Here is a 17464-nt window from a genome sequence, read left to right as displayed (position 1 = left end):
AATCACTATAGTATCATCCTCCCTAGTAAGATATGACCACAAAGCGGTCATGTTCAAAGTCAACATCTCCCCCAACACCCCTCTAGCTAGGATCAGACATAAAAACTCCTCTAAAGCTGATTACAGCCTCCTGAGGGATGGTATAAACAGCTTCACAGCCCCCTCCACCTTGGTAGAAACTGGCACCAATATCCTAAACTACACCAAAACACTATGCAAGCATTTATGTAGATGCATGGGATCAGGCATACCCAACAGGACTAAATCATCCTCTGCAAGGAAGAGTAAAGCTGTCCGGTGGACATCTCCAATAAATAAACTCTATAACAAAAGGGAAAAAATTGCTGTCCAAGACCAAGAAGGAGCAGGTGCCCAATTGGAAGCAATGTCTTCTTAGCCTGAACAAGCAAATAAGAGCATTAGTAAAATCACTGAAAGCAAACTTTGAGTCCAAATTGGCCACATCTACTACAGACAATCATAAGGCCTTCTTCATATATGTCCGCAACGTCTAAGGAAGCACCCAGATCTGTTCAGAACTTGTGATCAAGGACACCACATATACAAATGCAGTGGATATAGCAAACCTGCTGGCTAGCAGATTCAGTGAAACCTTTACTCCTCTGTCCCCCTTAGTAAATCAGGACATCCCCAGTACCTGCCCCCTTCCCCTTATATATATGGAACAGGTCATCACTGCCCTCTCAAAGGCAAAAATACAGCCTTCATGGGACCCAATAACATCCCAGGCTGCATCCTATGTGAACTTAGGCAGGAACTTGCAGCACCACTAGGCACCCTATTCAACCAAAACCTGAGTACTAGCTTCATCCCAGCTGAGTGGAGGACAGCCATTGTCATCCCTTTACACAAAGGTGGATTGTACACCAATTCAGGAAATTAAAGACCAATCAGCCTAACTAGCCTGATCTGCAAGGCCTTGGAATGAATTATCATGAACCTCATCAACAAGGACATTGACAAGCTCCAAGCACTTGATCCCACACAGTTTGGCTTTGTGAAGGGGAGGTCATGTCTATTAAATATAGTCGACTTCTTTGAGAGAGTCACCAAAGCCATTGAAGAGGGGAAGAAGGTGCACACTGCTTACCTTGACCTGGTCAAAGCCTTTGACACTATTCCCCCCTCGGGCATAATAGATAAACTCTCTCAACTAGGTATCAATCCATATGTTACCAGATGGGTGGCAAACTGGCTCACTGATAGAACCCGGTTGTCAAAATAGGGAAGCCACCTCCAGCAAAAGACTTGTAACAAGTGGCATACCCCAGAGTTCAGTTTTGGGGCCTCTTTTATTTGGGATATACTTTTCTCAGGTGCAGGCCAAAACCAATGGACTATGGCTGACCAAGTTTGCAGATGACTGCAAGCTGGGTGCTGTCATTAATTCCCCTAGTGATGTGGACATCCTCCAAGAGGGTCTCACTCAGACAAATAACGTGCCAGAAACATGGCCTCAAGTTGAATACCAAAAAATGTATCATCATCATCATCCCCTTTAGGGAGAGGGACATCCCCACAAATTACCACATTAATAACAATGTCCTAAGCACTCAATCAGCTGTGAGGGATTTGGGCACCCAGATTAATAGCAACCTGACTTTTGACCACCATGTTGCTTCCATTGTACGGAAAGCCTTCTACATGGCCCACCTCATAAGTAAGGGTATCTCATTCAGGGACAAGGAGGTTATAACATCCCCATATTCTTCCCTTTTAAGGCCCATTATCCTTTCGCCATGTACCTCGCAAAGCACATGCAGCAGCTGGAGAGACCACAGAGGTTCCTCACCAGGAGAATCCAGGGCCTCAAACATCTACTATACACAGATAGGCTAAAAGCATTACCCCTCTACTCAGTTTCATACAGACTCCTCAGAGGTGACCTCTGTCTGGCATACAAGGCATTCACAGACTCCACCTTGATGGGACTGCTGCATATCCTCTAGTCAAGTTCCACTCGAGTAACCCGCACGTGCGGCCTCAACCTGGTCTGGGACATCAATAAGACTTGTTGAAGGGACAGATTTGTGTCCCAGTGACTCTCACATCTGTGGAATAGGCACCCTCTCCATGTCAAGCAGAGTACCTCCTTACCCCTTTTTAAGTGCAACCCGGATAACTCGATGGGAAACAAAAACTATACCCCTGAGATTCCACTCGTGTCTCTGCTGGACAGGGGCATCGGGTGCTGATTTGTCTAAACATGGGCTAAACTCTTGACTAGGCTTATAAGGTCCTCAGGGCCAATAGCTTAGTAACCTCCTATGATCCTATGATCCTATGAAACATGACAGTTGATAAAACCAAAAAAGTTCAGTATAAAACAGTTGATAAAAACAAAAAAAATTCAATATAAAACATTACTTCACAGTAAACATCTAAGCAGGTGTGGTATTATAATCACAATCTTAATGGGCAGAGCCCATGTATGCACATGAAGTTTAAAAGCTATAAAAATGCAAGCTAACTAATATTACTAAGAAACAGCAGCCATCATTCAGGTGATATACGTAGAAATGAGTATGTCTGCTTACAACTGTAAGGTCATAAAACCAAAAGGAGCACTACTCAGTCAGTAAAATGAAAGTACCTTACATGATAAAAACATCCAAAGAAATGTATTAATTCAGTTATAATTCTGCAGAACTAGGCCAGTAAAGGTGCATAGATCCTAAAAGTGCCAAAAGAGTATAAGAAAACCTGAAGTTTCTTAAGAACCATCCTGTATATGCATAGAGCAAATCAAAGGAATGTGTGTGAAGGAAGGTTGTTGCAACTTATCATTCCCCTTGGCTGGAGTCAAATAACCAATCAATGGGGTTAAATGTGATTCTATGAGGGAGAAGAAAAAAAATTGTGAGGCAATGGTCTAGTTTTCAAGAAAGGTTTGATGGAAACAATATCATTAAGTCCATAACACCAATCTGCTTGTAATCGAATGATCCATTCTTGTTCAGTCTGCTCAGTTTTATTCTTCATGTCACCCATTCTACTGTCTTCTTTCAAAGTGTCCAGTACCATAAATTTAAAATGATGTTCTACTCCTCCTTCCACAACATGTTTAGCTGTGGCCACAGTTGTATCTTCCTTCCTAATTTTATAAAAATGTTCTTTGACTAGAAGAGTAGTTTTTTATATAATTTTTATGACTTTAGCCATACTGGAAATGATAGCTTATTTTATTTATTGTTAGTACACACTGGGAGATAATGTACTGTCTAATTTGCTGTCAGAGTTTCAATAGCTGATTGAACTGCTTGTTATGATGTCATAATTTGCATCAGTCTCTGATTTGTGGTTTGGATTTTAAATAGCATGCGTTAATTTATGTATTTTAAAGTCTGATAAAGCATTGAGGACAATGCAAAAGTGCTTACTAAGTTATAATAAAATCTTTTTAGTTTATTTTACTTAGCCATGTTTGTTGTCATTCAGTTTTTATCCTGGTTCTATTCTTGTGTACTGGTGTGACATCTTCCTCCCAGCTGTGTAGTTATTTGTCATTCTTTTGGACATTTTCAGAAATGATTATGCCAGTATAACCATCTTGTCACACATACTTACACTGCTGCCATTTATGCTGACAGTGTTACAGACAGGCAGTTAAGTCATTCCTGAACTCTGCTCGTGTACTGCATAATCTGCATACTGTGACCTATAATGTTGTTATTTATGATCCTGCATATCCCTGTATGTGATAACTAAATGCAATGCAGACTGCAGTCCACTATTGAAAACACAGCTGTCATATTGACAGAGCTCATCTGACTACATTAACAGTTGATGACATATGGCATGTATGGGCCATTACACCTGCTGAAATTATTTGCATTCTCCAGGTGTCCCACTGTGACACCATTCTCCTTTAATGGTATGTGCACATGCGTGACATAGTTGCCTACTTTGCATATGTCATTGTTGCCAAGCTGGCATGGTGTAAGCTTTCTGCCATATTTGCCACAACAGAGAATTTGCAATATTTTTGACTTTTGTGTGTTGGAGACTCCCATCATATGCAATGTGTCCATGTGACTAGGGTTCATAGTGCCTTTGCCTCATGCATTGTCCATTACAATTGTATTTTCGTCAAATATGCTTAGGTCATGCACTTGTGAGTAGCCTCAATGATACATGACACTAATGGGTTCAATTGACATGCAAAGTGATTTTTATCATGTTTGTAACTTCTGGTATATAATATGATATGCACTATATCACAGTAGTGCTCAGCCTCTTTTGAGTCAGGAGACCAACATATTCTGCCTTCAGCTTATTTTCTGCAATGTGTACACCTTTGGTGCCATTACCAAATGTTTACAGTCCTGAGATGTGCTCTTTCTGCATGGTATGTCTGCAATAATGTGTATGGCTGTACATTTACAGCCACCAAACAACACCCACCCCTCTAACAGCCCCCTGTTATTTAGTCATATAATGGAGTCTTATACCCCTTTGTGGTATGCTAAAAGTGTGTATGCCTGACTGTCATTTTGGCAGTCAAAAATAGTTATGTTTTGCATTCAAATTCCTGTTTTTGAGTTTTCCACTTGTCATAGGTTTACATGGCAGTACATGTGGTTATGTGATTTTTGTATGTACCAGTGCAACTTGCAGTTTTCCTTTTGCACCTTACATCTCCTCGCATGTGTGAAATGCACATATGAGATATTTTCCCCTTGCTGCATACACCATGTAACATATTTTATGCCGCATTTACAGTCCATAATGTGTTGGGGAGACATGCATGTTCATAAACTGTAACTAGGCTAATGACCTGGGGGGCCTTTCTAAACCTAGCCAATTTTTCCTGAAAGAATAGTGACATTATTTATACAAATAAGACATTGATGGCCAATTTATAAGTTACCTATGTCCATAAGAGACATGGGTTCCAGGCCTGGTATAAATTTGCTATTCTCTCATCTAGATAGCACTTAAATTAGGTGATAGAAGAACTCAGTTTCACATAGATAGAAAGTCTGTCCTATAGGAGTGCAGTCTCTGAGACACATATCTGTCTCTCTAGCATGTTCTGTTTAAGTCTCAGACAAAACTTAGGCCCTTAGACCTTGTATTTCTGGCACTGTTTGACTTACAAATATGCAAGAAATTCATAAGTGTGGAGCTTGCGGATGCCTTGTAAGCCAGAAATAGATGGCCTATCGGCAATCTATAGGAGACTGAGTAGTGGGAAAGGGCTTTAAGTTGTTTTGTATAAGGCAGGTATATTACACCTTGTATTCTTTTTGTAAGAAACCTCTGAGATCACTTTAGTTGTTGCATATGCTTGGTCAGTGTCGCTTGTCCTGTTATCATTCAAGGCAAACAGGCAGGATAGTTCATTTATATGCTTTATTATACAGAAACACATCAGGCTGGATAGCAGAAGCATAAAATATAAATAAAATGATTAACTGGCAGACCATTACATACATGCATGCTTACATCTCAACAGCTCTCTACAAAATGAAAGTCTGGCTCGCATGTACTTGATATTTATACACATATGCAAGGTCATGGAAAGCTTCTTAAAGGTATGCATACATACTGATCTACATCCTCCCTCTTTAATGAATTGCCCACAGTAAAGTGACATTTGAAAAGACATGCAATTATACAGACACTGAGAAATAAACACAACTTTCATGTCTAAGTTGCTGTGTATCTAGAACATGGTCTGGAAATGTGACCTGATCTAGTGATATAGCAATTAGAACTATGTTTAGCAACAGGGACAGTCATTGGTGAACAATCTGTTTCAGGAGCTCCAGGAATCTTCTTAGGAACAGGGATATTTGCTGGAATATCCTCTGGAAATGGAACACTAGATAACTCACTCTGAGATGTAGAGTCTTTTTCAAAGGCAAGATGCTGCAATATAGGCTCAGACACTGGTACCAAATGTTCCCGATTTCACCTAAATTCAACTCCTTGTGATTCCACAATGTATGATCCTGGGTCTGGACATGCACTTTTCATGACTCCAATTTGATCAAAACCTTTGGACATCTACATCCTTACTTTCCCCCCTTCTCTTAATGGATTGAGCAGGTTGCTGGACTTATAATAGGACTTCTGGGAAAAACATCTTTTCATAAGTTGAACTGTCACTGCTTTGTCGTTATTAGAACAGGGAATCAACAAATTGCTACCAATTGATAGAGTGGTTCTGGTTTGTCTCAACAAAAGCCTTTGTCCAGGTGAACCAAGATGTTTATCATTAGGAAAATTCCTGAGATTCAGGAGATTCAGAAAAGCATCGCTATTGTCTCATTTCACCCTCTCCAATAACTGTTTTGCACTTTGAACTGCATGCTCTGCCAAACTATTTGACCATCGGTACTCAAGGCTACTCATAACATACATAGTAAACTGTGTACCATTGTCAAAAATAACTTTGTGTGGGCTATCATGGACTGCAAAATGAAGCTTTAACTTGGTAATAACAGTATTGGACACTAGATTAGGAAGTAGGTCAGTCTTGAACCAATTTGAATAAGAGTCTACTAACACCAAGTAATGCTGACCATTCCATTTGAAATGTCTGTTGCTACTGTCGACCAAGGTAGTTCAGGAATCTGGTTTAGATGAAGTGGTTCTTTGTGTTGATGTGGCTTAGTACTGTTACATACAGAACAAGATGAAAGTACTCTCTCGAGATCCTTTGACAGAAGGCCAAATACTAGTCCTCTTGCACTTCTTTTGGCACAATCAGTTCCTGGATGGCCACGACACAAAATGGTAATGCAGTCTTGTTGTAGGGATTTTGGAACAGTCACTTTTGGACCTTTCATGATGATACAATTGTCAAACAAAATCTCATCTCTGTAAGGAAAATATGGTTGCAGGTTATGAGGTAAACAAGATTGTTTTGACGGCCTCAAATGATAAAGTAGTTGCGCTTCTGAAGTATTGAATCTGAGGCTATGTGACTTCTAAGCTCATCAAGATATGTGGAAGAAAACTTTCTCACTTGCATGATTTTAAAATTAAGGTTCTCATTATAATGCTGTTCAGTAGTATTTCTGAGTGATCTGGATAAAGTATCAGCAAGATAAAGAGGTTTTATTTATTTATTTATTTACATTTGTTGACCAGGCTAGTCTAGCTGGATACATATCCCTTTTCAGTAGAGGCCCGAGAAGAAAAGCTCCAACATGAGTAAATTAATACATTCAAAATATTCTAAAAATGACTAGTTTCACATTACAAAATAAGACATGAAAAGAAAAAAAAATAATAAATCGTGAACAATGTAATGTTTCATTAGAGTAGAAGTAAAAAATAAACAAGTCTTAATGCTTTAGTAGGGTTCCTGTGAAGTCAATAAAAAACTAAAACATTAGAACATTACGAAACTTTTTATAGTGTTGTTCATAAGATATGGGAGGGTAATTGTTAAGGAAGCAAGAGAGAAGGAACCAGGGGAGGGGAGAGATGAAAAGTAGATTCAATCAGGCTTTGAGCAGGGGCAAAGCCAATGTATTTTAAGGTGGTCTCTAAGGTGTTTTTTATAGATTAGAGAGGATGAGAGTGAGGTGAGTGTATTAGGAAGTTTGTTGCAGATTCTACCCACAACATTGGAGAAGAGGAAATTGCCTGCTTTGTTATTAGAAGGGTTGCTGGCAATAAGAAGTTTATTAGCTGAGCGTAGTGTTGAAAGATTTTTATAAGGGGGGATCAGATTAGTAAGGATGGGAGTATTAGCAGGATGGTGCAGGATTTTTTGTGCTATCACAAGTTGATTGTATTGTAGTTGATTTTGTAGTTATAACCATCTGAGTTGTTTAAGGTTGAAGCAGTGATGAGTTCTGTATGGAGAGCCAGTGGCAAATCTGGCTATGTTATTGTAGCTAGTTTCAAGTTTGGTGAGATTATGCTTTGATAGATCGGTGTAAATGGCAGAAGCATAGAATAGGGTGGAAGTAAGGTGAGTCTGGGCTATGGATTTCTTAGCTAGAGGTGTAAGGAAGGGTTTTATTCTATACAGGGAGCCTAATTTTTTAACAGTTTTTATAATATTATTAACATGGGCATCGAAGCTGAGGTTATGGTCAATAGTTATGCCAAGTAGTTGAGCAGTAGAATCAGGGGAAATGCAGGTTCCATTGTCTGAGGTAATAGTGAAGTGGAACTGAGGAGATTTTATTGTGGGAGTAAAGAGTAGTAGCTTAGTTTTCTTAGGGTTAAGAAGAAGGCAGCGTTGTGTGAACCATTTTTCAACTGTGTTAAATACATTTTGTGTAAGGGTGTGGAGAGAGGAAGAAGACTTGGCAGTACAGATAAGAATAGAGTCATCAGCGTATTGTATACAGGTGGATTGTGGAAAAACAGTATGGAGATCATTAATAAAGATGGAGAAAAGAAGATTTTCCTTTTATGCAGACAAGACTGAAATTATACTTTTGCAATTTCAACATCATGGGTTGCAATCTGGCTGAGCTATATGCATAGACTTTCTTAAAATAGTGACTAAGACAGAATATATGTGTATGAATGAGAAAGGCGGACAGGGGAATGGTGAGGATACAGAGAGTAGAGTTGGCGAAGGTGGATGAGTTTAAATATTTGGGATCAACAGTTCAGAGTAATGGTGAGTGTGGAAGAGAGGTGAAGAAGAGAGGCTGGGTATGGTGGAGTGGGTAGAGAAGAGTATCAGGAGTGATTTGTGACAAACGGGTACCAGTAAGAGTGAAAGGGAAGGTCTACAAGAGGGTAGTGAGACCAGCTATATTATATGGGTTGGAGACAGTGGCATTGACAAAAAGACAGGAGTCAGAGCTGAGGTGGCAGAGTTAAAGATGTTAAATTTTGCACTGGGTGTGATGAGGATGAACAAGATTAGGAATCAGTATATTAGAGGGTCAACTCAGGTTGGATGGTTTGGAGACAAAGCCAGAGAGGTGAGAATGTATTGGTTTGGACATGTGCTGAGGAGTGATGCTGAGTATATTGGGAAAAGGATGGTAAGGATGGAGCTGCCAGGTAACAGGAAAAGAGGAAGGCCGAATATAACGTTTACAGATGTGATGAGAGAGGACATGCAGGTGGTTAGTGTGACAGAGCAAGATGAAGAGGACAGGAAAAAATGGAAACAGATGATCCACTGTGGTGACCCCTAACGGGAACAGTCAAAAGAAGAAGAAGAAGTGACTAGAGGTTGGTGATCTATTTCAATATGAACAGTAGACCAACCATAAATACAATCATGGAACTTTGAACATGCAAAAACAATTGCCAAGAGTTCTTTCTTTATCTGGGCATGCTGCATCTTGATTTGGGTTAGAGTTCTGGATGCACCGGCTACTTGTCTACCCTCTTGAAGAATGACTCCACCAAGACTAAATTTCAAATCATCACAAGAAAGAGTAACTGCTTTGTGAACATCATAGTATCTGAGAATTGGTGGACTAGCAATTCTCTGTTTCAGAACATCAAATACTCTTTGGTGTTATTCTAACCATCACCAGGATACATCTTTGTTTGTCAACTCTATGAGTGCTGCTGAAAGTTGGCTGAAGTCTGGAATGAACTTGCCTAGATAGTTAACCATGCCAAGAAAACATTGTAGGACTTGAACATTGTCTAGAGGTGGCATCTCAAGAATTGCTGTTTGGAAGGATCTTGCCATAAGCCTGAACTGGTAAACAAATGACCAACATAAGTAACTTCTCATAGCCTGAATTTGCACTTCTGAGGATTCAGCTTAAGATTCACTTCATGTGCTTGACTTACTAAGCCATGTCTGACCCAGCTCTGTTAGAAATGCTACATCTAAAGAAATCCAAATCCCTCCACACCACATGCTCCAGAGACCTCATCCTCATTACCACAATCAACAGAGCATGTTGGGGGAACAGTTGCATAACCCAGAGGCTGCCCATGCTATGGAATAGACTTCCCATACATGTCAAGCAGAGCACCTCACTGGCCCTCTTCAAGAGAAATCTTGATGAGTGGATGGGAAATAGAAAGTTCACCCCAGGGATCACTCCAGTGGCTCTACTTAATAGAGGCACTGGGAAATAACATCAGACAGCATGATGCCAGGGCACTTCTATGGGCTAGGCTTGTAAAGGCTCCAGGGCCATTAGCCTAGTACCCACCAATGAACCTATAAACCTATGAACGTGCTCTTTCCAGAACTTTCTTGAGGGTTCTATCATGCTCCGCTTCACCTTTACCTCCTATTAAATATCATCTACTACAATAGTACATGGCTATCCAGAAAAAAAAATTGTTCCATTGCATTCTGGAAGATTTCAGTGGCAGAATTTATCCCAAATGGCATTCTCAGACATATGTGCCCACCAAAAGGAGTACTGAAAGTTGTTGGCAATGAGGATTTTTGGTCATGCAAAATTTGCTAAAATTTACTTTTTGCATCCAAAACAGAAAAAAACAGTGTCATTTGGCATAAGAGCAGTGACTTCTTTGACTGTATGCATTGGATGATGAGGTCTTTTCAGTGCTTTGTTCAAATTTCTTGAATCAATACATATTCTGATATTATCTGAGCTTTTCTTATGAGCTACTACAATGGAAGGTACCCATTCAGTTGGTTTGTCAGCTGGACAAAGCACACCTTGCTGTACAATTTTATCTAGCTCGGCCTTGACTCTGTTCTGCATAGCTACTGGAAATTCCCGGGCTGCTCTGACAACTGGGCTGACCTGAAAGTCTAACTTCATGGAGTACACAACTGGGAGTTTGCCTAGTTTGTCTAGTTTGTCTTCAAAAAGATTAGCCTAGTTAGAGAAAATAGACTGGGAAGAATTAGAACAGTGGTCTTTCAAACTTACATGGTAGATTTCCTCATTAAATGAAGTCAGTCCCATTCTCACACTATCTTGGAAGCCCACCAATGACTGCACTTGTCTTTTGACCACATAAATTGCAAGTCATAGCTGTTCCCAGCAGAGTAACATGAAAGCACTACTGAACCTTCAGTTTGAATTTCTTCACCAGCATAAGCAACAAGCTTTGCACACTTTGCCAACTCAAGCTTCTCACCAGCATATACTCTAGCAAATGTTTCTGCTGACATAACATTGCACTTTGAGCCTGTGTCAACTTTCAGCTCTATGGGTCTTTCATTTATCTGAACAGTAAAAACTATTTCATTCTTTGCCCATAAATCTACTGTAATGACTGTTTCATTAAGCACAGACACACCCATCAACATAGAAAGTAGGGTCACAGCTTTCTAATTGATCAACTTTTCACTTTGAATGTTCTGTTTTAATAAAAGAATGTGCTCCTTTGATTTAAAAAAAATCTTTGGAAATAATTCAACTTTTTACATCTGTGGCATTGCTGACCAAAAGCTAAGCACTTTTCACTTTTAGACACATGATTACCACCCCAATTATAATAGTTGACCATGATGCTAAGTGAGGGCACATGCTTTGAGATTGCTGACTCACCCTTGTGCTTCACTGAGGCTGTGCATTCTCTGGAATTTGCTAGAAAGCTGTGTGGTTTCCTAGGGACTAAGGACTATTACAGGACTCACAGTTGTTGCCATGTGCTTGGGCCTGTTTCTTTTAACCATGTGCTGAATACTATCAACATTAGCCTTAAAAGATACTGGAAACATATATTTCTCATTTGTAAGTGCATTTGTGTACTTTTCTGTGAGCTCATATACCTGACAAATCTCAATGGCCTTATTCAAAGTTAAATCAGTATCTCAAAGCAAAATCTTTTGGTTTTACACAAACTATTCAAGAACGTACTCGAATAGATAAAGCTGGTAAAAAACAATCCACCTTGGATTGGATATTATTAAATAACTCCTCTCACTCATTCCATTCAGGTTGCCTTCCTGATGGTCTGAGCGACCACCTACACACATTTCGTATACGACAACACATATTCACACCAAAACCTACTATGTTTAAATAACTCAGAAAAAAACATAACTTTAATCTTGACAACTTCCTAGCTGACCTACAAAGGCGCAATTGGACTCCAATCAAATACCTTGACCTAGATATGCAGTGAACCACTTTAATAAATCTTTCTTAGATATATTAAATGCGCATGCCCCTGTTAGAACCATCAGAGTAACATCAAACTATGCCCCCTGGCTAAGCAGAGACACTAGTGCCCCTCTGAAAACTAGAGATAAAGCCTGGGAACTATGGCATAAGACTAACACAATAGTTTCTAAGCAACAGTATCAAGAACTTGGAAATACGGCAAAAAAAAACAAAACAAATAAAACAGGATAAAATAAATTTCTATCATAATATTCAAAACACACATCAAAAGAACTCTCAAAAATTCTGGCCAGCTATAAACTCAATCCTTCACCCAGGAAAATCTACTACATCAACGCCAAACATCCACAACAATTCCGATAGCATAATTACTATTTTAACAAAGATTTTACTGAATCTATAATTGCCCTTTCCAAATAGCAAACTCCTACTTCTGATAGCAAACCAGCAAAGTCTACAACTAGAAATGCTTCATTCCCTTTCTCCCCAGTCCTATAGCCACTATAAAAAAAAACTACTACAGAAACTAAAACCTACTACACTTACCATAGATAACTTACGCAGTGAAAACCTCAAAATTTCACCTGACTCTATAGCCTTCCCAGTATCAATCCTTATAAATAGATCCATTTTCGAAAACAAAGTGCCTCAACTGTGGAAAATTTCCCATGTAATCCTACTTCATAAAGGGGGAACTTTCACAGAACTGACAAACTATTGGGCAATTGCTATTCTTTAACCTCTTTCTAAGCTACTTGAAAGGTGTATTCATCTCCAGGTCATTAAATTCTTACTAACAAATAACCTTCTCACAAACATTCAGCATGGGTTTTGCCCATCACATAGTACCACTACAGCTCTCTTATCCTTCACTAATACCGCAAACCATCACAGGAATAACAATAATTTTGTATCTGCTATCTTTCTAGCCTCATTAAAAGCTTTTGAAATGATCTCCCATTCCAAACTAGTAGATGTACTAACTGAACTATCCTTCTCACCATCTGCCACAGCACGGTTTCATAACTATTTATCTGGCCATCAACAATCTGTTCTATGGCAGGGTGACCTATCTCCATGCCTTCCTTTATCCATTGGTGTCCCCCAAGGATCTATCTTAGGCCCTCTCCTTTTCTCCCTCTTTACTAATAATCTACACACAGCTACTCCACATGGTTCTATAATACAGTACGCAGATGATTCAACACTTATCTGTGCTGCCACTTCTCTATCAACTATTCATTCTCAAACACAGGAATCTTTCACTTCTGTTGAAACATGGTTAGCCAATGCCCATCTAATCCTGAACCCAAACAAAACTAAATTATTACCCTTCCAACCTAACAAGACATCTATCTCATGCCCAACATTTAACATAATAGCCAAAGACAATACTGTGATCTCCCCCACAACCCATACAAAGCTTCTTGGAGTGGAAATAGACAATACCCTAAAATTTGACTTGCATGTCTCGCTAACTATAAAAAAAATGCCCTTAAGAAACTTGGAAGTCTATATAGGCACAACATGTTCCTGACCACAATGGCCAAAATTACATTAGCACAAACCCATCTCCTCTCCACTGTACTATATGCCTCTCCAATTTTAACTAATCTAAGAAAAACTGACTTATCTAAGCTAGAAGCATGTTATAATAAAATTGCTAAGTTTGCATCTGACTGCCCATATTGAACACATCATTGTACAGCTTTAAGGATACTAGACTGCCTTGAGCTTCCCAACATTATTCTTTACAACCAACTCTCTCTAACTCACAAAATTGTAACCCAACCAACTAGAACACCTGCACTACAAAATCTCAGCCTTCCTTACAGTTCCAACAGACCACTTCGATCTAACAACAAGAACTTATCCACCATCTCCAAGGCCAACAACACTGCAAGAGAACCTTTATTTTCCAACTATGTATCTTGTATATGGAACTCCCTTCCTAAGTTTATTCTCTCAATCTCATCCACTAATCACTTTAAGCCATCACTTAAAGCTTATCTAAAAATAAGTGGCTATGTTCCTGTACTAACCCTTCATGAGTGCCCTGATACATCGCAGTATACCCAAAACATATCCAACTTCTCCCCCGGTGCTTAATCCTTTGTTCATACCGACCTCTCTTAACCTTATATCTTGACATAAGTCATACCTACAAATAGTGCTAGCTATGCTCAAAGCCTAGGATTTGTTGTCAAGATGTAACAAATTTGTATTGTCTTATGTATACTACATTTTGTTTACTTTATACTTTTTGATTATTGTAATGTGTGCATGAAAATTTACTCTTACTCATGGAGCTTTTCTCCCTGGGCCTCTGCTTAAAAACGACCTGTGTCCAGTTGGACTTTCCCGGTAAACAAATGTTAAATAAATAAATAAAATATTTCTCACAGCATCATCTTTAATACCACACACAAGTCTGTCTTTTATCAACTCATCACTTAAATCACCAAATCTTCCCGTTTTAGCTTTGTTTCTCAAGTCAATTATATATGCTACAAAAGTTTCCCCAGGCTTTTGATCCCACATGTAAAATAAGTGCCTTTCCATTGTAATATTCATTTGGGGGTTACACATTTCTCTAAATTTACATTTTAAGCACTCAAGGTCTTCTCTTGATTCAGCCGGTACCACTATATGGCAGTTTCCCCCCTCCCCTGCAAACATAGCAAGTGCATACACAAATGAACACTGTCTTTCTATGGCCTCTGAGCCAGCTAAGTTAAGCAGAATAAATGGCTTTATATGTGAATCTTTGTCAGGAATGCAGCTTGTATGAAAATATTGTACTCTTGCTCAAACACTCCCCAATTCTCTACAATATTAGTATCAAATAGCAGTGGGACTTGTCTACAAAAGCCTGCTGCCTTGCCAACAAATTATAGTAAAACTCAATGCAATCCTGTCCCACTTGTAATTATATATGAACATGCACACATACCAGGTACTTGTAAAAGCATTCAAATACAAAATAATCTCTACAAAATACTGTACTTTGTGAAATATGCTTTGAAATAGCTGTATTTTATGAAATAACTGTACCAGTGGTGGCTTGTGGCATTAGACTGCAGGACTGTAGCCCTCCCAGCTGTGTGTAAAAAATAAAATGTTTATAAATTAATTTTATTTTTAAATACAAATTTACTGGCTGGCTGCAGTGCTTTGCTTAGCTTGAGTCAGACTGACTTGCAAAGTCCCAGAACTGGAACTGTGCATGCTCAGCAAGTTCCGTTTTTTTTTTTTAAATTAGTTTCTGTAAATCTTGACTCTGTAAAAGCAGACCAGATTAACGAGAGAAAGGGCATCAGTGTGATGCCCAGAAGTATATGCGGTTTAACTGCACAGTAAAGTAGAAGGGAATTGAACTGCCACATCTGCAGTCACGTATGTGACGTGGATGGCTGGATGGCTATTGATTGGTTCTCGCTTTCTTTCTGAAAAACAGTAGTAGCACAGTACTTTCAATATAGTTGCTACCAGCATTGCTGAAACAATTTGTTTGCTTTTGTGCTTTATTACGGAGAGTTCTCAAAGAAATGCACATTGGAAAGAAAACTTCAGAAGAAAGATGCATTTGTGGAAGGTGATGTACATTCAAAAAGTGCAAAGAACTTTTGGTATTTGTTTCAGATTGGAAAATTCAATGTGAGAAGGCAATAAGAAAACTTAGGGAATGTGACTGCAAAATAAAAGGGATTGATAGCAGAGAGAATGTGTTACGTATCTGTAAAAGCAGTTGCTATATACCCTTTTCAGTGGTATAAGCAGTTTGGGAGGCCCCCATCTATACTAGAACATATATAAGGCTGAAGTTTTCCAGGAGAAAACAGTATACAATGCACACAAGAAACCCTGTATGGAGAGATTAATGAAAATTAACATGAAAACTCTTTAGGGTTGGTGTGATGGTTAGGATGTTTATCTCTTAGAAACAAGGATGGAGTTTGATTTTCATCTTTGGAAGGGAAATTGGCTATGCTTTAATTGGCCTACAAGGATAGCATGCCTAGAACTTACCTATGAACCTATTAAATGAAATGAGACAAGCTAAAGGCTCCCATACATCTTAGAGTATGATAGTTTTTCAAATAACAAAATTAAAAGAAAAATGTACATGACTTGTAATAACAGCAAAAGATTGTAATAATTCATGGATATTATTTATTTTTATGTTACTTTTGGATTTTTAGCATGATAAGTTAAGGACATATGTTACCAAATGTGAGACTATCAGATTGTATTTATTTGGATGTTAACATACCAAAGAATAAAATATATTTAACAGTATGATAAAAAGGAGATAGAAAAATAAACAATATAAATAAATTAATATTTGACAATCAGTGTTAAGATATCCTAGAATTATAAAAATAAGCAACATATAGGTAGCATTTATAAGATCTCCAAAATGAACTTTTGGTTTCAAATATCTAACAGAGGAATAATTCAAAGTTAACAAAAGACCTTTGGTCCATGAACTCAAGGCATATTCTGGGAATGATAGAGGCCCATTACGTATAATTTAAGATTCTTGGGGGGACAAGGTGGGAACAAAACCCGTATAACTATTAACCATGAATCTGTTTTTCAGTTTGCCATCCATTCCCTATTTCAACATACCAGCTTACATTTTTTTAATTTAACATATGGAATTTATTCTTCAAGGGAAGCAGGCACTGAATTTGTAGATGAAAACATTGAAATATAAAGTTGTTTTCTAGCAGCAACCTCTTCATTAGATTCGGATTTCATTAATGTGGAATTATTCAGATGACTTACTTCCGCAGAGATTGTGCATATTGACTGATATTGGTGGATTGTAATGACAGAAGTCTGAGTGGTCTTTTATGGTTGAAATGTACTGAATTGGGCACCTTTGTTATTACTGGTTCATATGTTTTGTTTCATTGTTTACTGGAAAAATGTTCAAAACTATAAATTTAAAATGCGGTCTAACAAGTGCTGCTGTATTATACAAGGGATATAATTTAATTAATATATTTTATAATTGAATAAATCAGGAAGGTGAATCAAAGAACTTTTGCATGGTCCTAAATGTGTGCAAGGGCCCTATAATTTGAAAACAGCCCAAAGGTAAACTTAACCCGCCACTGGCCAAATGCATTTTCTTTGAATGTGGGTTTCAGTGCTATTTCAATGAATTAGTTTGAAATGCAGAGAAGTTTTAATGCTAAGTCTGTTTTCACTGTCAGACTGTATTGCTTTGTTTAGCAAATGTCTACCAGTGTTTATGCTATAAAATGTGAAATAAAAGTTGTAAATTAAATCCAAACATCTGTAATCACTGCAGAAGCAAAGCATAAAACAGTATGCACACAGAGTTTTTAACACTGGAGGCATTGTGTTTTGGGAACTGTTGATGATTTCCTTTCTGTAACATAATACTCTGGGAGGGTCAACCA

This window comes from Protopterus annectens, chromosome 2.part2, assembly GCF_019279795.1.
Source record: "Protopterus annectens isolate FY-2018-M chromosome 2.part2, PAN1.0, whole genome shotgun sequence".
In the NCBI taxonomy this organism is placed as follows: domain Eukaryota; kingdom Metazoa; phylum Chordata; order Ceratodontiformes; family Protopteridae; genus Protopterus; species Protopterus annectens.
This window is presented reverse-complemented; position numbering follows the sequence as displayed.